The 24,697-nt window shown below is 42.3% G+C and overlaps 1 protein-coding gene and 1 long non-coding RNA gene across 2 annotated transcripts in view; one reads left to right on the forward strand and one right to left on the reverse strand.

Annotated features, from left to right (window-relative positions):
• Positions 1 to 24,697, forward strand: part of sorcs2 (sortilin-related VPS10 domain containing receptor 2) — a 371,041-nt gene that overhangs the window by 184,310 nt on the left and 162,034 nt on the right. The window lies entirely within an intron of this gene.
• Positions 22,866 to 23,470, reverse strand: LOC114545656 (uncharacterized). Its single transcript, XR_003690920.1, has 2 exons — positions 23,212 to 23,470; positions 22,866 to 23,120 (listed from the first exon to the last, which is right to left on the reverse strand). It is a non-coding gene; the product is annotated as an uncharacterized LOC114545656 (long non-coding RNA).

Here is a 24,697-nt window from a genome sequence, read left to right on the forward strand (position 1 = left end):
GGAAATGGCTGTCACATTTTCTCTCTACAATCTTTTTCTGACTGTCAACTGTGTCCTCTGCTTTCCATGAAAAAAAAAAAACTATAATAGTACAGTAACTGGATAATTTTCTCTGAAGCACATGTGCTTTTTTGTCCAGTGGTAATCATAGAAGAGAGCGCCTTAAAAGTCATTATAACAGGATGATGGTAAACGCAGTTCAAGTGTAATAGAAGCCAATCTGCCGATGCAAAAATTATCTAAAGTTGAAGACGAGGTATGAATATACTAGGAGGATCTTTTTTTTTTTTATGGATTTTAGTATGGAGCTAACTTCCTGCCAAAACTTAACAAACAAACCTGTTTTACAAATGCCCTACCCTTCACAGTGTGGTTTGCAAATCCAAATCCCCTTTAACAAACTAATGCATTTTGTTTTGCAAATACAAAATGTACCTATCAAACAATCTATTTCTAATACATCATGTTTCCTACAAAGACAAAAAAAAAAATATGTGACTTGAGGATTTTCTCACAAATGTGAGTAATTCACCCTCCATAACGGTAGATAGCACTAGGAGTTAATAATTTTTTTTATATAAAAGACGCATCCATTCCCGGCTTGTAGCTAGCTAGCGTTGTGCATGTTTGGCTGTGACCAGGAAGATGTTTTTTATATGGTTTATACTCTGGGGTTACATTTCATTTTCATCAGGACATTGATCGATGCACAAAGTTGTATTTGCGAGTTTGGTGTGAAACCAGGATCACACAAATGTGTCAAATATGTCATTGTTGGACAATTCATTTACCATTTTTCTTTTTCAAATCAGGCTTTCAGAAAGCCCTCTAACATGTCGAGTATTTTTTTTTTTAAATTGCCACTCTCCCCATTTCAGGGCTATTTCAGGGTTGCTGACACTTAAAGAAACACGCCGACTTATTGGGAATTTAGCTTCTTCACCGTAACCCCCAGAGTAAGACAAGTTGATACATACCCTTCTCATCTCCGTGTGTGCTGTAATGCTGTCTGACGGCTCCAGCGGCATCAGGCCAGCACAGAACATGCAGGTGAATGGTTCCAGTAATCCTACTGCTCCCAATAAGTGACAAAATAACACCAACATGTTCCTATTTACATGTTGGGATTTATAGAGTCACAGCGTGTACAAAAAAACAACATAACATGAGACACAGCCATCTTCTAACTGTAAACAAACCAGGAACTATATTCTCAGGCGGAAGAATATAGTACTTGGGCGGAGTGATATGCTCGCAGCAAGCCTGTCTGAGAATATAGTTCCCGGTTTGTTTACTGTTAGAAGATGGCTGTGTCTCATGTTACGTTGTTTTTTTTGTACACGCCAGACTCTACAAATCACAACATGTAAATAGGAACATGTTGGAGTTATTTTGTCACTTTTGTCACAATTCGGAGCAGTAGGCTAGTTGGAACCAGTTACCTGCAGGATCTGTGCTAGGCTAAGCTAATGCTGGAACCGTCAGACAGCGTTACAGCACACACGGAGATGAGAAGGGTATGTATGGACTTGTCTAACTCTGGGGGTTACGGTGAATAAGCTAAATTCCCAATAAGTCGGCGTGTTCCTTTAAAGATATGTCAGTCATGATGTGTCAACCCCTGGCTCTTTTCGGCATCATTAATCATCAATAATGAAGGAGGTTTATTGACGTGCTGTAGTTTGGTGGAGCACTTTGCTCTCAGCCTCCGGGGCTGTTTGCTCATCCACATTTTGAGTAACTGGCTGTGTGGAAAACGCTTGAAAACACAAAGTTAACCTAGTCTCTTGTGTATATGGCTCCCGTACTAATGTCGCTGACGAGCAGAATTTAGCTGTGGGGCATCAGCTAAAAAAGTGTGGTTTTTCCTTCCTCTTGAAAGACGAATGAAAACATACAAAGTCGCCTTTTCAATACAGCTTGACACACCGACATATGTGTGTACCAGGACTGAAAGCTACGCTGGCTAAATCACAGCAGTGCCACATGAGAAGCAGCCATTCTCCTGTCGTTTCCTCTCCCTCCTTCCTCCCTCTCACCCTGCAGTCATGTCATCCTTTATCCTCTGCCCAGACTCTGATGTGGGAACTGTGCACAGGCTGATAAAGAGACTGGAGCGTACGGGGACAACTGTAAGCCGAGGACAGTCGGCGAGGAGGCGAGGTTAGACCACAGACGCTAGCACTGATACTCGCCGGAGGGTTATCGACTCTTGGTTCCACTACAGAGGTTTGGTCCACCAGCACGGCCATTTTGGAAACCCGTGTTCCACATGCTTCACTCAAAGCACCAGGAGGACAGGTGCTAGGGCACGAGATGCTCAGCCAGACGTTCAGCAAACGGATTTTAAATAAACAAGGAATAATTCATATCATCACGAGTCACAGAGAAAGTTTTAGTATTGGACGTTACTTTAATTGTTGGAATTGTTGGGGCTTTGTAAATTATAGAGTGTGGTCTAGACCTACTCTATCTGTAAAGTGTCTCGAGATAACTCTTGTTATGATTTGATACTATAAATAAAATTGAATTGAATTGAATTGAATTGAAATATTCAAAAGCATACAGATGTAAGAACAAACAGCTGCCATAGGTCATGCAGTTTCTCTGGGAGACTTTATTTTTTATAAAAGACTATATATCAGCCATTGTGAGACAGACATAATGCATGTGAGGCAGCAGGCCAAGGTCATGGTAGAGCTAGACTTTCTTTCAGTATATTATGCTATTCTCTCTCCGTCTCTTTCACATCTTATCAGTATTCTTTGTATCAGACGTATCAGTGTGTTTTTGTAGTCAATTGACGATAATTCAGTTTAGGCACCAAAACGAAGTAGCAGTAAGTAGTACTCTCCCCTCCTGAGAGTAATTTCTTCTCCTGCAACATGGAGAGTGTCCTAACGAGGAGCATCGCCGCTTGGTACAGGACCGCAAGGCCCTGCGGAGAGTGGGTTAGTTCGCCTGAACATATAATAAAGCAGTGTTTCTCAAACTTTTTTTCGGTATTGTACCCTCTTTGAATAGCTTTTTTTTAAGCCATGACCAGGACAAAACATTTTTGGTAGAAAAATAAAGTCTATATAAAGAGGTACAATACAGCTCCGGCAGTGATAGATTCCCTAAACAACAGGCTTTTTTTTTTAACAAAAAAATGTAAATGTTACATTTCAAATGTTTAGAATCCTCATTCATTCATTGTAGTATAATAATTTTAGGAATTATGCATGACATATATTTAAATTAGCATTTTTGCAAATATTTCACATACTACAAAGTACCCCTAGGCGTACACGTACCCCCATTTGAGAAACGCTGCATTAAAGGATATTTACAACAGGCGCTGCAGGTACCCCGCAATGCCACAGTCTATTCAGATTAGAGCATCAAACTAGCGGCTGTGATCATCTTTGCCCTGGCATCGACCACAGCTATATTGGCCCATATGGTCCGTCCAGCTGGGCCCTTGTGTCCTCTTGTGCCACGGTGGAGGTCTACAGCGCTGCTGCTCTCAGCCCTTCACACAACGGGCCTAAAATGGATTGACCCGACCAGGACCCACCAATTTGGATCAATAGGCAGCGAGCCATTGACTCCCAGTGCCTATCGGCTGGCTCACCCCCGGAGGGAGAACAAGCTCGGAACGATAACGTCATGCAGCGTTTGCAGGGATGTAACATGCTGGCCCAGTGCTTGTCTCTGAATTTTTCGAGCTGTATGTGTTTGCTGCAGTCTAGAGTTTAATGGGGCTTAGTTAATATTTCAATGCAGCTGAAGGAGACCGACGAATATCAGAGCAGAGAAGACATCACTGGGGAACAGAAGAGGCAGCCAAAACAGGAGGAGGAGAGTGTGCAATCACTTTTTTTTTAGCTTTTTGTGATATAAAATGTGTGAATTAATTTGTCATCAAAAATCATTTGAATCAGTATTTCTATGCCATGCAGAGACAGCCACTTCCATTGAAAAGACATATCTGCTTTGGCATGATAATTTAACTGAACTAATTGTTTAAAATATGGGGTGTCTAAAAATAAATAGGATGATATGCTAATCCCTTTAAAATCTCCGCTCCTGATTAAAGGGAGCCAAGTTTAGCTCCACAAGATCCTAGATGTCTAACAGCAACTCTACATTCAGAGAAGGCCAAAATACAGCAGCTGATATTGATTTTTAACGTAGAGCCGATATACAGCCCCCACCTATGGTTCAACTAACAGCAGTAGCTTGGTGAGATGTAGTGGTGTACACAAAACTATTACAACCTGCATGGCACCACACATCCTGTCAAACTGTAACAAAGGGCAGCACTTTGTAGTTTTCTCTTACCCCCTTCCATCATTTTCTTTCTACTTCTATTCATCTTTTCACCCTCCATCCATCAAATTCTCTTCTCGAGCTGTTCTTTCTCTTGTTCACCTTGTTCCTCCATGTCTCCTTTATCATCTCCTCGTCATCTTTTAGCCAGTTTCCGCTGCAGGTACTTTTCCCAAGGACCTTTTCAGCAAAAAAAAAAAAAAAAAACAACTGACAATTTGATTCAACGTGGTTGAGTTCTAAGAAATATAAAGCCTAGTTGCGGAGAGAACCTAAGCCAGAAACTGGAGATTGACTGACCATGAGCGATGAGCAACGCTTGTTGTGAAGTATGTGAGAGTTTATAGACAAAACGTGAAGTGTGTATGTGTGTGTGTGTGTGTGTGTGTGTGTGTGTGTGTGTGTGTGTGTGTGTGTGTGTGTGTGTGTGTGTGTGTGTGTGTGTGTGTGTGCGTGGCTGAGGCAGTAGGAGTTTTACTGTGGAAAGAAGACCGGGGAAATGGTGTGATAAATAAATAAACCATAAAAGTAGCAGAAAAATTGACTTGCATTTTCAACAAATAATATATGGTGCTGCTGTAAAAGTGTGTTTGTGTGTCTGCCATGTCTTCCATATACAGATCTCACTGTCTCTATGTCTTAGTGCTGTTTAGAACGTGTTTTATATTACTGAATGTGTATTAGAACCCAAACTGTACATTTGATGAATTATATCACGATTAGTAAGGTGTGTGTGTGTGTGTGTGTGTGTGTGTGTGTGTGTGTGTGTGTGTGTGTGTGTGTGTGTGTGTGTGTGTGCGTGCGTGTGTGTACTGGTTGTTGATAACTATCTTCAGTTCCGACTACACTTCATAGGAACATGTAGAATATGAACTTCAAAGGGGCGATAGTAGGACAGACATACAGCTGCAGCTCATTTTAATCCCTCATCCCCAGGCAGGGACATTGTTTGGTGTCTACATTAGTCACATTTATCATAGGATTTACGTTTCACAGAGTTTAAGTTATATTTCCATAATCAGCAGCTAAACTTTTTTTTGACTTTGCATCTTTTTAATCCATCTATATGCTTAAAATGACATGGTGTTTCTTTTGCTCAATTTAAGGCTTCGGGTTACAAGACTTTCCCGTCTTTTTTTTGTGTGAAATAAATAGTGAAAAGATTGTCTTAATGACCAGTATGACATGTTCTGCATATGCCAAGTAAGATCCAGTATGGGGGAGAGCCTGTGGTTATGGTAAATAAACTAACACGTGTGGTGTAGGTTAGGGTTCCTTAAAGTTGGCTTGACAAAGCTCTTCCAAAGCCACAGGAGACATTATATAGCTCTTCATGTGTACAATTGGTGGATATTTCACAAACACACACACACATACACACACATACACACACATACACACACACACACATACTAATTGTATGAGAGAAGAATGCATATGCAATAAATATGATAAATAATCCATGCAATGTTTATTTTAGCTGTGAGCATAAACACGGTGTAGACTGGTCTTTCTTCTTCTAGCTAATCCTTAGACAAACTGCTGAAACAAAGTGCAGTAAAGGAGACATAAACTCATAAAAGAACTTGCCAATGATTACTGTAAGAAAAAGTATTGGGCAATAAATAAATAAATATTCTCACTACTGTTTTCTGCTGTTTCTACCTCACTCTCTACACACACACACACACACACACACACACACACACACACACACACACACACACACACACACACACAATCCACACTCAAGCCAATTCACTCCTGCAGTCTTCTCTGTACCCTTTAGCCATCTTCCAGCTTCTCTTTCTCAATTTTTCACTTATCTTTCCCCAATTCCACATTAAGAGAGCAGGATGACAGAAACCCAGGGTAAAAGAGAAAGAGAGGGAGACATAAAGGGGGAGAGAGAGAGTGATGACAGCCAAGATCTAAAAGTGGAAAATGGATCTTTTTCTTTGGGACTCCTCTTCTTTTGACTGCAAGTGGCACTGAATATAAATTGATAAATTTGCCAGGCTGTAACTTGCTATGACACCCAAGGCATGCTGGGAATAAGATATGGCTCCCCGGCATCGAGACAGAGAAGCAGAGAGCGCTCGGAAGAACCAGTGTGTCAGCGCTAAATATCTGGGATTACATCTAGTTCCACGTGTCACTTACACACACCGTCGGAAAGCACTTGTTTATGAGTTTGACTTTTAGGTGACGTCATGAAATTGTGTTGGATCATGGGAGTTCTTGTCTTCATTGTTAAACAGCAACCACTGTCGACGTAAATGCACAGACACATGGACGAGTTAAATATGTTCGTGTTTGGTAAGACTTTATTTTGAAGGGGTGTGCCTCTAACTGACATAACCACGACATGACACTGGTCATGAACATTAAGGCGTCTTTTATGAACTGTCATTTAGTAAATTACGACACGTTTGATGCAAAGTTGACATTTGAGATTTTTGTGTTGTGACAACTTGACATTAAAGTTACGCTGAGGTTTTTCTAAGGCTAATATGGTGCTTCAGCTGTCTGAGTTAGACAAATCAAGTGATAATCAAGTATTATGCAAAGTTAAAGTATTTCTAGCATTAGGGATTTACCAAAGCCAGATTTTTGGCGTTTGGCCAAACCAAAGAAAAGATTCTGCCGAATCTGAAACCAAATACCGAATCCTCCTCCCAGTTTTTAGCTGTGATTGTCCTTCCTTTGTCGTACCTGAAGTTGCTAGCTTTTTGGCTGCTGCCTGTAGATTCCTTCATGCACCATTCCTATTCTTTCGGATGTTTCATACCAAATGTTGTAACAGTGGTCATGTTGTGTATAGTTTAGGGTCCTCGCCACCAGGAGATAAATCGGCAGTGCAGACTGAACATGTAGCAGGACTTGAATGGCCTTCTTTTGACTGAAAGTTCTGCCAAACAACAACTTTTTCTGCTCACCAGATCCATGTCCACTTTCTCACAGCCTACTGCATTGAACGCTCCACCTACATAAACACCTTCCCGCTAACTCAGACTGCCGAAGTGTTACAGCAGCCAAAAACTGTTTCAACATACATACGTGGACATGAGAGTATTGTTTTAGGATTGACTTGAACAAAATGTGAAGCTATCTTTCAAACAGCTGGGAGCCTGAAGTTGGTAGTCCCATCTGTTACTTGAAAGCTCCCTATATTCCTTTGTGAGGTCATTTTGTTTGGTTGGGTGTCGGCGGCTGTGTCTTCTTCTTCTTCTTCTTTTTCTTCTTCTGCTGTCAGACATGATGGGTGATTCTAACTTATTTCTTTCTCCTATATATTCCAAAGACTTTTTATTACGCACAAACAAGTTTTTTATTTATTTTGTCATGCTGATGCACTTTGGAATAATCTGTTCACAAGACGACACAGCAAAACTAGATATATCTGGGACCGGACATGTTCAAACACACATGCATACAAATGTACACAACGTAGTCAAAAATGTCAGTTTTAGAGGAATTTTAGTTAGGTTTATTAGCTACAAACCTGTGTGTATATATATATATAAAAGACCTGTGAAACATATATTGGATAGAATGTTCAAGTCAGCTTTTACTCTCATCTGTCCCAATTGGAGTGATTCCATGAAAAGCTGCCAAGCTGTCAATTCCCTTTTAGACCCGCTTCACTACCTTGCATATAGTGTCAAATCGATGTTACTTTGAAATAACATTTCAACGTGTGGGCCTCGTGAAAGTGGAAAGTCTGACATTCAGACAACATCAGACATGTTCCACACGACTGTGCATCTGTTGGAAGGGATTTCCCATCTTATTTCCTCCTATTCACCCTGATCTGCATTTATAAAATAGATCCGCTGCACACATTGGCCACTTTGTCTCCAGAATCGGAGCCTTGAAAATTGCCAATTTCCCCCATATCGCAGACACACAGCGTGCTTCATATTCCCCTCAGCTTTGTCAATTTGTTTCTCCGTGGTTCAGGCTTCACTGCTCTCTTAGGATCGGGGAGGGTGCAAGTGAAAGACAAAATGCATTATGGTTTGATTATAGTGTCCAATATACTGTAGATGAATCGTGTTTTTTCTGTTGTTGGCCTGAAGCCATTTCCGCTGCAAACTTTTGTTGCAACAAGACAGTGAACTGGATTATTTTAGTTATTAATCATTGCAAGGCAGTAGTTTTAAAAACACAGATAACTAAACACCGCAAACGCTGGGGTTCAAGCACATATTGTTTGACACCAACATTGAACTTCAAATCCAAACCTGTTTGCCTACTGGGGATGGGTTTTCATAGCTGGTTCCATTAATACCTGGATTTGTTTAATTTGAGACACAAACAAATATCTTTACTCCTCACTTTTTTCAATGTGTATGTGTGTGTGTGTGTGTGTGTGTGTGTGTGTGTGTGTGTGTGTGTGTGTGTGTGTGTGTGTGTTCTTGTTTAACTATATCCGTGGAGTCCAAAAACCGGGAGTCCAGCATACTTACGATAGCTTTGTGGGGCCAAAATGCTGTATCCCGCTAAGACTTGGTTTTAGGATTAGGGTTAGAATTAGGTTATGGTTAGGGTGAGGATAACGGTTAAGGTTAGGCATTTAGTTGTGATGGTTATGGTTAGGGTAAGGGGCTAGGGAATGCATTATGTCACTGTCCCCACAAAGACAGTGAAACACGTTTTGTATTGTGTGTGTGTGTGTGTGTGTGTGTGTGTGTGTGTGTGTGTTCTTGTTTAACTATATTTGTGGGTTCCAAAAACCCGGAGTCCAGCATACTTGGACCCCACAAGTTTAAAGGGCTGTTTGAGTGTTAAGACTTGGTTTTAGGATTAGGGTTAGAATTAGGTTATGGTTAGGGTGAGGGTAAGGGTTAAGGTTAGGCATTTAGTTGTGATGGTTAAGGTTAGGGTTAGGGGCTAGGGAATGCATTATGTCAATGACGGGTCCCCACAAAGATAGTGAAACGCGCTATGTGTGTGTGTGTGTGTGTGTGTGTGTGTGTGTGTGTGTGTGTGTGTGTGTGTGTGTGTGTGTGTGTGTGTGTGTGTGTGTGTGTGTGTGTGTGTGTGTGTGTGTGTGTGTGTGTGTGTGTGTGTGTGTGTGTGTGTGTGTGTGTGTGTGTGTGTGTGTGTGTGTGTGTGTGTGTGTGTGTGTGTGTGTGTGTGTGTGTGTGTGTGTGTGTGTGTGTGTGTGTGTGTGTGTGTGTGTGTGTGTGTGTGTGTGTGTGTGTGTGTGTGTGTGTGTGTGTGTGTGTGTGTGTGTGTGTGTGTGTGTGTGTGTGTGTGTGTGTGTGTGTGTGTGTGTGTGTGTGTGTGTGTGTGTGTGTGTGTGTGTGTGTGTGTGTGTGTGTGTGTGTGTGTGTGTGTGTGTGTGTGTGTGTGTGTGTGTGTGTGTGTGTGAGTGTGTGTGTGTGTGTGTGTGTGTGTGTGTGTGTGTGTGTGTGTGTGTGTGTGTGTGTGTGTGTGTGTGTGTGTGTGTGTGTGTGTGTGTGTGTGTGTGTGTGTGTGTGTGTGTGTGTGTGTGTGTGTGTGTGTGTGTGTGGTGTGTGTGTGTGTGTGTGTGTGTGTGTGTGTGTGTGTGTGTGTGTGTGTGTGTGTGTGTGTGTGTGTGTGTGTGAGTGTGTGTGTGTGTGTGTGTGTGTGTGTGTGTGTGTGTGTGTGTGTGTGTGTGTGTGTGTGTGTGTGTGTGTGTGTGTGTGTGTGTGTGTGTGTGTGTGTGTGTGTGTGTGTGTGTGTGTGTGGGTGTGTGTGTGCATACACCAGACAGGTCTGTCTCCTCCCAAAGCCCAGAGCAGACAGCCTGAGCAGCCCCATGACAGCTGTACCCACCAGCTCTGCTACACGCGGGGCCGCCTCCTCTGCAAAAACATCCATGTCGGCTACATTAGAAGCATCTCGATTTCTTTCCCTTTGATTTGAAAACGTGTGGTAGCTGTTGTTGGAGTTTAGGTATTAGGACAAGTGAAGTAAGGGGTCACAAGAAATAAAGTGGATGATGTTCCAAGGGCTAGAAACTTTGTAGAAAATCAAAGATTCCCCAGCGGATTCCCAAATGTGAAATGTACAGAGTTTGTTCACACCCAGAACGTTTGCATGATGGGTTCCGTTTGACGTATTTCCTCATTCTTCTATTTCTCTATTTCCTTCACTTCTCTTCTGTGCTCCTTCTGTTTCTTTCTTTTTTTTTGCTTATTCTTTTTATCTTGCTAATTTTACTCCCCCTTTCCTCGGTCACTTTGTTTTTGTCTATTATCTGTCCTCCTCCTCCCTCTTCCCTTCTCCCATCTCCCATATTGGAATTGGGGTTTGTATTCATCCAACAGTTTGACATTTCTCAAATGGACTTGACACCTGACAGTGACACCAAACTGTCTCTACGACTTAGGCCCCTGTTCAGTCTTTACATCATTCCCTTTTTTGACACATGTGGCGAAGAGAAGGCAGAGAAATGAAGAGCAGGCAAAGGAAAGAAGGGCGACGCCGAGGCGACGATGTGAAGCCACCTCCCCAGACGGAGCTGGGGTGAATTGGTGGGGAGGAGGCATAAAGTGATGAGAAGGTGATCTGTCAGTCTGGGTGCAGAGAGAGATTGATACGGATGACAGGTTGAAGGATTGGGGGAGGAGAGAACAGCAGCAACAGTGACTTTGAAACGGAGAAGGACAAAAAGGAGACTGTGGAAGATGTCACATTTCGTGTGTGAGCATCACAGCGCAAACGAAAGGCATGAAGTCACCTTAATGGTTCTTGATGGGTTTCTAATGGGTGAAGACCTCAAAATGTTGATCTTTATCTCATTTACTTTGTTTTGATAGAATATCATTCAAAGAGTGGTGTCATCAAATAACCAGACCAAAATGCCAGCATGCCTAATACCATAGCTTTCCCCCATTTTGGCCTTTTGAAGGACTCTCCTCTCAGTTCAGCAGTTTCACAAGTTCACAAGTCAAAGAGAGTTGAAGTGAAGGTGAATGGTAAATGGACTGCATTTATATAGCAGGGTTAGGGAAAAAATCTCAATCATTCCCAATCTTACAGAGACGTCAGGAGATAACATAGGCACAGGCTAATTATTGATCACTAACATGCTAATTAACATTAGTAATTAAACTTAAACAGCTAATGTAAGTCCAAACTGCCTGTGAGCTTCTCCTGTACTATACGGTAATTCCTCTTCTGTGCGACAGTAAGTCTCGTGGTTATGACCCAATCGTTAGCCTATTTTTATAAAAGCGTCTGCTACGGAGCCATAACGTGAGCTACAAGGTAATGGAGCCTTTTATACATTGTCGTGTTTCTTTAGAAATAAACAATGGACAAATAGAGTCTTTACACGCTTCAGATGTAAAGTTATTCACTGTCAAAGTGACGTCAAAATGAATGGCAGTTAATGGAATGCTAATGGCTGGTGAGTCCTTGTTAGCATCAAAATGGCGCCATAGGAGTTACAGGTTGTGAGGAGAGGCTTACCCCCTTGGTTGTTATGCCCCTGAAATATGCAGAGAAATAATCACGATGTGATAGGGTGATGTTCTCCTCAGTAATTATTTTACAAAAATATACCAGTTTACAAATAAATGCATGAAATATGTGCAAATTATAACAGCCAAGTTATCTCATGTTTAATATCGAAAATATACCTGAAAACTGGCCAGGACATTTTTTTAATCTAAAGTAATGCTAGGGTGATGTTTGTAGACAGAAGCAATCGATCTCAAGCAGATTCAGACCACTTTGTAACCATTTATTCAACACGTGTCGTCAGATGGATTGAGTCCTCCTCTTTCTGAGTAATCAGAAAGAGGAGTAAAAACATCCTCTTATGTCGGCATCAGGACTGGGTTTAGGGCTAACACTAAAAAGTTATACGAATAAATGTTGTGTCATGTTTACTGGACACGTGGCGCAGGCGGCTCTGCTGAATGGGGCAATACATAAAAAGGCAAGTGGGGTTGCTGCCAGGCAGTGTGAAAAATGGTCCAATTTGTTCCCGAGCTTAAATCAATGGAACAAGCCGAGGTGTTGGGCTCTGCCGCTGTAACAATGCTTCTCCCGCGGCGGCCGCCGCCTCTCGTCTGCTCTCTCCATGCAGCTCTGTCCCTCTCTCGCCATGTACTTCTCTCTCCATCTTCCTCCAGCGCGCTCCACACCATTCATGCTAAACCGGACGGGCTGTGGGACGTTGTCTTTCTCTTAATTTATCGGATTTTAACTTGGTGTCTCTCTTGCTTTTAATCTCATTTTCGTCTTCCCACAGATCTCTTTAATGTAATTTGTGCTGTTGAAAAATGGCTCTCTTCCTGCATTGTAAACATGTCCATTAAACCCAAAAGATCCCAAATACTGGCTACCATTAAAGGTGCACTATGAGTTCCTGCATGACGTCACTTCTGTTGACGTTCCAAGTAAATTTCAAACAAAACAGAGCAAGCTCGTCCCTCCCCCCATTTCTCCGTAACTTTCATGTCCCTAACCTCCACCCCCCTCCCCCAACCATCTTGTCTGTGATTGGCTGGAACGTGGTTTGTTGTATTTTGGTGCACAGCCTGTGCCCCTAGTGTTTGTTTGACGTTTACGCCCCCTGTGTGTTCAGGGGGCAGGCAGCTAGCAGATCAAGGAGAGATGCCTACCATTTGAGACAAAAATTAAATTGCGCTGAAACCATGCAGGAACTCATAGTACACCTTTAAAATATTAACGCTCCATTTTGTCATCTGGCATTGTACCTTGCTTGTTTACATAGAGATATTCACATACTTCACACCCGCAAAATGGATAGAGTGGAGCCAGACAAGTCAAATGATTTAGTGCCCCTAATATAATATGTTAATTGTTATCTGTTTCAGAAATAAAATTATGGTGTTTGTCCATACCCCTCAGTACCATTTCCATTGCACTTTGTCGCATTTTGCTTTTATTGGTATACTGTTTCCAACTCAGCCAAGCTTAAAACATTTTTTTTTTGCAATTTCTCAAGAGATTATAGCATTTCCACTCAGATTTTTTTATGTTCAAATTGAAAATTCTACATTTTTCAAGCCAAGGACCCCTTAACTGAGAGTGGGCTGGAGCAGGGAACCCCCTACTACATACTGTACACATTATGTGCTAATAATATGTTGGATTCATGTTAAGACATTTTCATTTTTGAAAGAAACTTTTTTTTTGTTAGCCCCCCTGCAGTAACTTTGAGGACCACCTGTTAAAGATGTGTGGTTTAATGGTTTAATTGATGAAATGGGACTGAACGGACACATTTCCAAATTCCTAAAGTTTGATGTCTCCTTTCTAAGTGTAAACTTGCTAATAACTCAGTAAAAAGTGTATTTTTGTGAGTGTGTTTTATAGAGTAGTGAATTGTGTTTGTATGTGAAGGTTGTATAGTTTTATGGTCAAGGCTCACAAAAATGTAGGCTTGGATTAGAAGTCCGTCGGCTTTAATGGCCTCAATGTCTGCATTTCCTCTGCCAGGATTCAGAGATGATGAACGGTGCGATGAAAGAAAGTTAAACATCACGGCTGGGGAGGGAGAGTGAGGCAGATGGAGCATTTTTCCAGCACAAAGGTAACATTTGCCATCACGAGACTGCTGAGAGAGAGAGTGATGGGAGGGGAGAAAGTGATAGAAAGTGAAAGTTTTAGAGACAAAGTTGAGCGACAGATAGATAGAAAGAGCAGTGGCTGGTATTCTGGTGATGACAAACAGCCTCATTACTCAGATTCAAATGTCAGTGGCTGAGCCTCAGCTCATTCCGCTTTCTTTGAATCAGATGATAAACAGCTGAAGAGTGTTAATTTGCAAGTGGGAGTGCGGGCTGTTGGCAAAGAGAGATAAAGATGATACACTGTATCTGTCCGCAAGCGTTAGTGTCTCTTTAGTGTTTTAAGCGTATGTCTTAATATTCAGTACAGATGAGACTGGATGTCTGCATGCTACTGCTTGTGTGGACATGGCTGTACGTTGAAATTTCGAGTGGGGACATGCTACACAAGAGAGTGGATTGATTGTTTCCAACTTCTTTTCAGACACTAAAGAAAATATGAACATTTGAGCAAACACTCTGAAATTATACATTAGCCGCATTAGCCCAAATACTGGTCCTGCAAATAAACGACAGCCGTTGTTTGTCGATGCCCTCTAGCACAACACAGTGTTTGTTATCTGACTCCCCTATCAGCAGCGCACCATCGTTTGTCTGTGTCTGAAATGAAATCCCTTGCAATGACGCAGTGAATGCGGGGGGCCGACTCGCAATGCTCCTAAGCACCGTGTGTGGACACCGGTTGCAAAAGTTTATCGATCCACCAGGAGGAGCAGTGATTTACTGCCTGAAATCAGCTGTTCTTATTTGATGTGTTCTGTAAGAGGGAGTTTGTTGCCGAGAGTATATATTTTTTTTATGATATCGTGATCACAACATGTTAATCAGTTCGTGAAAATGTTATACTGAGAGGCTGTAGATAATATTTTTGCTTAGGAAGTGGTGAGACGGCTGAAGTAGGGACAACTCTAAGTGTCTGATTATACCGATCTATTCTGTCCCTGAAAGCTGCGTTATTCAACAGAACTACATGAAAATAAAAGCAATAAGGAGGGATATAAACGATATACAGTGCATGTGTGTGACACTCATCAGCAGGGACAATAGGCACAAATGAGTATGAATTTGTCGTAAATATTACACAAAGTTCATAAAGTTTCCCCCTGACTCAACAGCTCCCAAAAATGGTGTGATATTTAAGGGAGTCTGGGCACTTTCTCTTTGCAGTTCTGTGTGTATACAGAACTGTGAATACAGTCAACGGATTGCAGAATCTGCTTTCATTATTAAATCATTCACCGACACCCACCCAAATGAATTATTTTCACTCCCCCTCTACCAGTAGTAGGTCTATTGTATTGATGTATGACAGTTTTCTTTAACACTTCACTTTGGGGATAGAGTTAATGACTGTGTGTGGTGTATTTTGCCTTCAGCATGACTCTTCTACAGATATTAACTACCGAATAAGCACTAGAATTAAGGGGTGGGTTTACAGTTGGAAGCCCGGTGCATTTCAAGGGTGCCTTCGGTGTTGGTATCAAACGCTGTGAAAAGGTGTTGGTGTTTCACGCACTGGAGATTACAACAGGCCCAGTTTGTTTTTGTAAACAACACAAACGCCTGCAGGTAAAGAGCTTTTATATTGTATTATTACTGCGGAATTTAACTCTCCCATAGTCTGCTATTTAATGAGCCCTTGTGTCTTCACTGAATGTGTTTTTTTGCTAAGCAACATAAGGACAATAAAAGGACTATGTTAATACTTTATTAGACAGTGTAGGCTGATACACAATATGAGATACTGTCAGACTTTAAAGTCATTAGGGGGGGAAACTGGAAGACCTATTCAGATCTTTTAAATGAGTAAAGAAAAGTGGAAAAAAAAATGCACTGCTTTATTTAATGTGTAGACTACACCATGTGAATTTCATGTAAATCAGATGATGTTTGTCACATAAGGCTGACTTCCTGAAGTCAGTAGGTGGTGCTTTGTCTTTGACTTAATATTGGTATAGAAATGTCTTTAGGCCTGGACTCTTATTCAGCATTTGAAATTTGGGGCAGATTGGACCGTAAAGTTAGCCTGGAAATCCAGACCCAAATCCGAAAGATGAAGGGTCTGGCATTGAGTAATGAAAATGGCCCAACTCGAGGGGCGACAACCAAGCATGCATTTGAAAATCTCACTGCACGCAATTGGATAACACTACGACCAATCACAACAATACACAGAATTTAGATTTTCATTTGGAGGCCACAGTTCTGAGACAAAAGGGTTTTAAAGGGGATAACAGAGCAAGGGGGTAAGCTTCGCTTCAGAACTCGAACCTCCTATGGCGCCATTTTGATGCTACGAAGCGATCACCTCCCGTTAGCATTCCATTAACTGCCATTCATTTTGGCGTCACTTTGACAGCGAATAACTTTACATCTGAAGCGTTTAAAGACTCTATTTGTCCATTGTTTATTTCTAAAGAAACACGACAATGTATAAAAGGCTCCATTACCTTGTACCTCACATTATAGCTCCGTAGCAGACGTTTTTATAAAAATAGGCTAACGATTGTGTCATAACCACGAGACTTACTGTCACATAGTAGAGGAATTACCGTATAGTACAGGAGAAGCTCACAGGCCGTTTGGATTTCCATTAGCTATTTAGGTTTAATTACTGATGTTAACTAGCATTTTAGTTAGCAATAATTAGCCTGTGCCTATGTTATCTCTTTACATATACCTATGCCCTCCGTCTCTGTAAGATTGGGAATGATTGAGATTTCTCTTGTCACAGCTACCAGATGACTTCACACTTTCAGACACGTTGCTTACGTCACATTTACGTTGTCTCTGTCAGTTGCAGGCTGCGCAGTAACGCTCAGCGCTCACCGGAAAAGTGCTTCTAATGTCCTTCACTGCTGGTCTCCGTCCAGAGACACGGGCTTTGTTGGTTCATTTTATATATGTCAATGATCCAGAGCCCCATACGCTTAGCTACCAGCGGAGCTAACTGGTAGATTAAACTCTTAGCTACCAGCGGAGCTAACTGGTAGATTAAACTCTTAGCTACTAGCGCAGCTAACTGTTAGATTAAACTCTTAGCTACCAGAGGAGCTAACTGGTAGATTAAACTTTTAGCTACCAGCGGAGCTAAATGGTAGATTAAACTCTTAGCTACCAGCGGAGCTAACTGGTAGATTAAACTCTTAGCTACCAGAGGAGCTAACTGGTAGATTAAACTCTTAGCTACCAGAGGAGCTAACTGGTAGATTAAACTTTTAGCTACCAGCGGAGCTAAATGGTAGATTAAACTCTTAGCTACCAGAGGAGCTAACTGATAGATTAAACTCTTAGCTACCAGAGGAGCTAACTGGTAGATTAAACTCTTAGCTACCAGAGGAGCTAACTGGTAGATTAAACTCTTAGCTACCAGCGGAGCTAACTGGTCGATTAAACTCTTAGCTACCAGAGGAGCTAACTGGTAGATTAAACTCTTAGCTACCAGAGGAGCTAACTGGTCGATTAAACTCTTAGCTACCAGAGGAACTAACTGGTAGATTAAACTCTTAGCTACCAGAGGAGCTAACTGGTAGATTAAACTCTTAGCTACCAGAGGAACTAACTGGTCGATTAAACTCTTAGCTACCAGAGGAACTAACTGGTAGATTAAACTCTTAGCTACCAGAGGAGCTAACTGGTAGATTAAACTCTTAGCTACCAGCGGAGCTAACTGGTAGATTAAACTCTTAGCTACCAGAGGAGCTAACTGGTAGATTAAACTCTTAGCTACCAGAGGAACTAACTGGTAGATTAAACTCTTAGCTACCAGAGGAGCTAACTGGTAGATTAAACTCTTAGCTACCAGAGGAACTAACTGGTCGATTAAACTCTTAGCTACCAGAGGAGCTACATTACATTACATTACATGTCATTTAGCTGACGCTTTTCATGTCATTTAGCTGACAGCGACTTCCAATTAAGTGCTTTCAACTGTGAAGGTTCAAACTCCAGACAACAAGTAGTAAGTTAGCTCTAAATAAGCAAAGCAACAAAGAGACATGAAAGTGCAGGTTCAAGAATTTTTTATTTTTTATTTCTTTTTATCTGAGGTGTAGTCGGAAGAGATGTGTTTTTAGCCTTCGGTGGAAGATGTGTAGGCTTTCGGCCATCCTGATGTCGACGGGGAGCTCGTTCCACCATTTGGGAGCCAGGACAGTGAACAGTCTGGATTTCGTTGAGTGATTAGTTCTCCCTCGCTGTGAGGGGGCAGCAAGCAGTTTGGCTGATGCAGAGCGAAGTGGGCCAGCCCAGTCTCATGCCAGATCGTTATATAGTCACGTTATTGTAATCTATTAAGTCGTGGACAGGTTACGTAAATGCCGTTTTTTTCGTGTGGTGATTACGAAATTGAAAGCAATGCATTTTAATGGGAAGCATATTACGTGATCCCAGAACGCTGACGGTAGCGAGTAGTTGATAAGGCGAAAGGTTGGTCGGGGTGGTGGATGGGTCAGAAAACACAGGACTTTCACCCCGGAGACCGGGGATCGCACCCCGCGTGTGGCAGTACCTTTGTCCCGCGTGTTGCAGTTCCTTTGTCGGTGTGTCCCGCGTGTGACGGTTCCTTTCCCCGTTCTTTTTTTTTCCTAACCCCAACCGTCTCGTTATTGTGGCGTTTCATTTCCCCGTTGTGGTGTTTCATTTCCCCGTTGTTGTGTGCCCCTGCGGCCGGGGATCGTGTCCTGCGAGTGGCGGCCCGCAAGTGGCGGCCTGTTCCGTTGTTTTGGCCGCCGTGCAGCGTTTCATTTCCCCGTTGTTGTGTGCCCCTGCGCGGGTCGCGAGTGGCGGCCCGTTCCGTTGTTTTGGCCGGCGTGTGGCGCCTCATTTTCCCATTGTCGCTTCCCCCAGAGCAGGTTTGAAAAGCGTGACCTGTACACGTTCAAAAGTCGTTACATATACACGAAAAATACGTCAAAATCGTAACCTGTACACAAATTTATGAATAAAAATAACGTGACTATTACACGACCTGGCGTGAGACCGGGTTGAGTGAGCGGGTTGGGGTGTATGGTTTGAACATGTCCTGGATGTAAGCCGGGGCTGATCCGTTCGTGGCCCTGTATGTAAGTACTAGTGTCTTGAAGCGGATCTGGGCAGCAATTGGTAGCCAGTGAAGAGAGCAGAGGAGAGGTGTAGTGTGAGAGAACTTGGGGAGGTTGAAGACAAGTCGAGCTGCTGCGTTCTGAATGAGCTGAGGTCGGATGGCACATGCAGGCAGGCCAATCAGGAGGGAGTTGCAGTAGTCTAGACGTGAAATGACTAGAGCCTGAACCAGAACCTGAGCCGCCTTCTGCGTTAGAACGTATCCTTCTGATGTTATGCAGCATGTATCTACACGATCGGGTGGTTGCAGCGATGTTAGAGTGAAGGAGAGTTGGTTGTCAAGTGTCACACCAAGGTTTCTAGCAGTCTGGTTGGGGACTACCACAGAGTTGTCGATTGTTATAGTCAGGTCCTGGGTAGGAGAGCCCTTCCCTGGAAGGAAAAGGAGCTCACTCTTGTCTAGGTTGAGTTTCAGATGATGTGTGGACATCCAAGAAGAGATGTCAGTCAGACGGGCCGAGATACGTGCTGCTACTTGAGTTTCAGACTCAGGAAAGGAAAGAATTAGTTGGGTGTCATCTGCGTAGCTGTGATAAGAAAAGCCGTGCAAGTGAATGACAGACCCGAGAGAGTTGGTGTACAGAGAAAAGAGGAGGGGACCCTAACTGGTAGATTAAACTCTTAGCTACCAGAGGAGCTAACTGGTAGATTAAACTGTCTTCATCTGTTTCGCTTGCCTCTGGCCCGCCTATATCAGATACACCGATGTGATTGGTGCAGCTCGGCTACAGGGGCATAGTTAATGAGCATCATTACGCAATGCCAGAGTGACTCGCTGAGCAAATTACAATTGTGCTCTCACGAGAACTCTGGATTTCCAGGGTACTGTAAAGTCAAGTTACAACAGCTTCCTGTCATACACAAAAGCCACACCCAAGCTCAATTTGATATCAATCAAAATTACAATTTAGAACATGAGTGCAATATCAGCAAGCACTTTTGCAGTGAGTTTTTGAGTTTGTGCTACAAACTAGTCACACCACTGGGTTTACTAGCGGTAACGCACATAATTTGTCCAATGCTGCATCATGCATCTCCATGAAAAAGTCAGTCAATTTGCTGTAACAAACAGTCAGTGGTCTATTGTCAGCCCTTGATGGCACCCAATGCATCGGGCTTACGCCTAGTTATGTGTGCACACAATTTAAATGGCCATTGAAGTATAATGCTACTCATACCTCCTGCATTTGGTGCCATGCAATAATCCAGTGATCCGATGCTCGACGGCCTGTAACATTAGCTCCTGCGTGTCTTTACACCAACAGCTGACTGCAAACGTGCTCCAGCATAGCAGAAATCCAAACAGCTACGAGGCAACGCTCCTCGTCCTCTCACACCATCTCCTTACATCCAAAATGTTCGATAGCTTTCAAACTAATTTTGCAAGTGACAGTGCTAGTCGTGGACAGGTCCAGGACTAGTCTGTGCAACCCCTAAGTGATACAGAGCCAAGAGTAGAAAACATGTTAAAAGAACAGTGGGAGATTTTTGCTCAAGGGGATTTCTTTTACATACGTGTACCTCATTATTTGAATCTTTGGCCACGTTTAACATGGAAATCCGACATAACGTAATAGATAAGACAGAAAATACGGTAAAGCATAACTGAAAAGTTTTCTTTAAGATATTTTTTGGGCTTCTCGGCAGGACTTGACGATCAAGATCACTTTTTACTCGTTGTGACATCAGGTTGCATCAGTAGTCTTTAACATGAGCAGTTGAGGCAAATGATGCCTACTGAAAAACTTACAGAAATGGATTTCCCCAAAGGCTGCTACATTATTATCATTAGTTGTGTTGCAAAATCTCACAGAAAAACAAATGTACGCGTGGTGTGTACAGGATTAAAGCTGCCAATGGATTATGTTATTTTTTTCCATTTAAAAAGTGAAGAAAAAAAACACAGACAACGTCCAATTTATCACATTTCTTGTAGTTCTCTCCACATGGTAATCCAGTGTTTGGTGTTTTAAGCCCCCAACGTCGCCTTCCAGGCAGCGCTGCCTTGACGGCACTAGGATTAGGCAATGGTTATAGTTAGGGTTAGATTAAGGTGCCTTGAAGTCGTCGGTCGCAGTGCTGCCTTGAATCGAGCTGATAATCCATTTGTATGACACTAGTATACAGTAGGTGCATATGTCACATTTGTAATATTAAGCATGACTCGAAATGACTGCAACCACTGCAAATCGAGAGGAACTGTCAAACTTCCACTGACTTGGAGTTTCATCAAACCTGCCTTCAGGCAAGGAGGGAAAAAAATTTCCTTTACCAACGTAGACCACGTTTTTGGCACACTTTTAACTTGCCTTGACTAGACATAGAAAAAAAAACTGTATATTGACTATAATCTTTTTTCTCAATTATCATTTGATGTGTCAAATCAAAGGTTGAATACATTTCTCTTGATTGTCCCTGCAGTAGAGAAGGGTTGTAGATTCAGACCTGATTAAGCCCATTCAAAATAAATCACAAAATCGCACACTGCCACAAAATCGCACACTGCCAGATGATTGGTTTTCATTGGCTCTAACATGGAATTCTCTTTCGATTATGTTTCGAGTAAATCAAGTGGAATTCATTTCAATTATCCTCATGCATGTCACTGGCTATAGTTCAACCAGTCCTGCGTTTAGTGTGAAAGGCCGAATGATCCCAATCCATGGGTTTGCCATTCAGCATTACACTCTGCTATCAATAAATAAAATCCCAATGTGAAATATTTTTTTTCTGATTGGCTATACCTCCATCTCCTGCTATGCTAAGCCACGGTGGTGCAACCAAACACCAGGCAATTTGTGTGACGTGTGATCTCCGTCAAACCCAGTTTGTTGTTCCTCATCTGATTCAGTATTGCTCTGTCAGTCTCCAGACCCAACGCTATGTTTTATTGATGATATGAATAAATAAAAAAATTAATAATTAATCAAAAGTATGCTTTTTTTTATGCGCTGGCTGCACAAAGCTTCAAATTCTTGTGTGAATATGTGTGCGGGCGGGCGTGTGTGCAGGGTAATGAGCTCAGGGATATGCTGTGTGAACAAGGATAGAACGGTGACAGCATATTGAATGGAGATGAATGTGCGCTATGAGGATGACTGGCAGAGCTAACAACAGAGTAAAGGAAGACAGACCTCAGACCTCTGATGCTCTCCACCTCACAGCTCTAACGTGAGCTGCTCCCTGACACCCACACAAATAAATAATTCAGAGCAATCAGCCCTCACACACTTCATATCCTTTTTTAATTGCCTTGCATTCTTGATTTTAAATATACCGCACTAAAAAAGCTAAAAAGACTGAATAGATTTAAACAATGCCCTACTTACGGCAGACAGAAGTAATTGAGAGAATTTGTTTAGTCAAAATGAATATGGATTTGGCTGCTTTGATATTGATTGTTGTCTTTCATTGTTCTTCAGTGTCACTCATATTTTGACTTACAGTACATGTTGTAAAGTACTGCTATAGAACTGTCGGTATGTTCAAAGGCAGAGGACGACATTCTGACTAACAACATTTAATTATACAATAAGTCAAACATTTGACATTACATTACATACATTTTGGGGAATTTAAATCACACGGTTACATGATACAACCATGCAAAGTACAACAGAAATAAGTGGATTTTATAAAAAAAATGCTACGATACATAAATTGACAAAATAAAGCAGATTAATCTAAAGTATAATAAATGCACATAACAGCGTGAATGAGCGGTATGTCAAATAGCAGGAGTTATACTGAATGAATAATTATTTTCTGATGAAGAAAATGAAAAATGTGCACCACAGGAAAAGTAGTTGAAGTTCAATGAAAGATATAGTTGTTACGGTTAGGACAGAACGGACCCAAATGCAGAACTCAGCACAAATCACTTTATTAGGAAAAGTGGGAAAGTGAATGGGGAAGTGGGGAGGTGGATGCCAGAGAGGGGAGCACAGGCACGGGGGCTGGAACCGGGAACAGAGGCACGGGGAGACCGGGTCTGAGAACTCGACAGGGAAGTACTGGAGCGCGGAGAGGCGAGGGCTGAGGCAGGCTGGTGCAGGAAACCGTGAGGGGGAACTGGATGGAGGAGCCAGCTGACTGGAGGCAGAGTGACGAGGAAGGCAATGGCTGAAACAAAAAGACAGACAGAAAACGGATTACAAAGATACAAGCAGAAGAACACTCAGGGGAATTTGCAGAAGCTTGAGACGCGTGTCACCAAGTAGGCAGGAGCAACGATCAAGCGAAGGTGGTGAGTCAATCCGGGGTTTATATACTGGGCTTGATTGGAGTTGATGGCCGGCAGGTGTGTATGGTGGGAAGAGCGGTAGTGAGGAGGCGAGCAGGTGTGCGCAATCAGCTGGCTGGCACAGACAGGAAGGGAGGGGGGAACACAGAGAGAAACAGAGGCAACACAAACTGACAGCAAAACATGAGGAAAAGAAAAACAGGAACTCACAGCCAGCTGGACTCCAACCACCACAATAGTAAATATTTAGTGTACTTTTTGAAGTTGTTCTTCTTAACAATTTGCATTATATGATTGGTCCATCTGAGCTTTCATTTTCTCAAAGGCAGAGCAGGATACCCAGGGCTCGGTTTACACCTATCACCATTTCTAGCCACTGGGGGACCATAGGCAGGCTGGGGGAATGCATATTAATGTTAAAAAACCTCATAAAGTGAAATTTTCATGCCATGGGAACTTTAAGCACACAGATCCCAGAATGGGACCTGGCCTCTGCCTGGATTTTCTCCTTTCTTCTTATCTTTCTGTGTGCAGGGACGTTTATGGGCGTTAGCAACAACCTTTGGCACCTCGACCGAGGCAGAATTAAAAAGTAGTATACAAGTATAAGGAAAAAAGCAGGTTAGTAATGCTACAATGAGACCTTCCTGCATACTAAATGTGCTGCTGTCTCGGTCCAGACTTTAGTCCCTGCTGGGATGGAGCCCAGTGCCATCTGCAACGCTGCAACAACTCCCGCCAGAACACAGCTCCCCTTTGATATCCTGCCAGGAATTTTAAAATGAGTTTATTTCTCTATTATGGCACCATACACATCTCACTTATGCACACGACAGAGGATAAATACACACGCCACAACATTTTCCTTGTTCACGAGATCATTGAGACACCCAAAAGGCCACTTCTCAATACGCATCAAGGCAGAATCAAATCAATCAGCTGTTTTTAAAGCTCCAAGCACTAATAGCTTCTCTAGGGCTTATTTCATGCTCGGTAAGCCTTTGCAAACAACAGACAGTATTCATGTTCGCGGTCACTTAATTACTTCTTTTGTTGTCTGATCACTAGAGGCACCAAAGTGGGAAAACCCAACAGTGCAGCATGTAATCTGAGTTTAACAACACGTGAACGACAACAACAGATCCCAGATGGCCTTTTTCAATTGAGACACCAGTGAACACAAACCAAAAGTTGATCATTTATCAAGTAAGCAATTGTAACAGCTATGTCTACAAGCAATCCTATCAGAATACGCTTGAAATGACACAGAATAAACATTATGATGCAAAGTAATATGAGGTGAAGTTTAAACTTTACCCACACACCCACGTATAACCACGTGTACTGATCTATTTTGTCGCTCAGTCTAAAGGCGCCTGAAATGATAAAGTGAAAACAAATGGCAATTCAGTCTGATTATATCCTCTAGCCTTTCTAACTATCAAATATATTAAGG

The sequence above is a fragment of the Perca flavescens genome, chromosome 19 (genome assembly GCF_004354835.1).
Source record: "Perca flavescens isolate YP-PL-M2 chromosome 19, PFLA_1.0, whole genome shotgun sequence".
NCBI lineage: Eukaryota > Metazoa > Chordata > Actinopteri > Perciformes > Percidae > Perca > Perca flavescens.